We start from the raw sequence: 595 nt of genomic DNA on the forward strand, positions 1-595 counted from the left end.
CCCTGGACAGGCAGAACACCAAGCCGCTTCCCACGAGGCATGTGGGAACGCAGGAAGTCATGCTCACAGAATATTCCTTAGCCAGTCACCCTTACGAGGGTCTCCTTTGTGCTTATTCTAGTTGGTTCTGACTCGTGTAAGATTTCTGGTCAAAACCCTCCCTCTGGGCAGCCTCCCGCTCCATCACCCCAAGTTCCTCTGGATGCACAGTGCTGTTAACCTTAAGACTATGAGAGACCATGAATATCCTTATTGTTAACGGTAATTGAAAGACGGTGGTGCACAGTGAGACTCAACACCCGTTAAGGCCAAGAGATTTAATGGGTCCAACGTGGTGGGCTACAGGACCTGAGGGTCAGGCTGTAGCCCTGAGGCAAGGGTGAGACGGCCTTTATAGGGGCTTAGGGTGATCTGTCTGTCGTCTATAGGTCGGCTGGCAGAGCTTCATGTAGCATGGTGGATTTTTCGCGGGCGTGGGAAAGGCTGCGGAGGGAGAACAAAGGAAGGCACTGAGGAGGAACAATCGCCATTTTAGTTTGCTGTGTCACCGTTTCCAGGAAAGGGAGGGAATGTGACTTTACTTGTGGCTTGGCGG

The sequence above is a fragment of the Carlito syrichta genome, unplaced genomic scaffold (genome assembly GCF_000164805.1).
Source record: "Carlito syrichta isolate Samal-C Ts95f unplaced genomic scaffold, Tarsius_syrichta-2.0.1 Scaffold307227, whole genome shotgun sequence".
Lineage (NCBI taxonomy): Eukaryota > Metazoa > Chordata > Mammalia > Primates > Tarsiidae > Carlito > Carlito syrichta.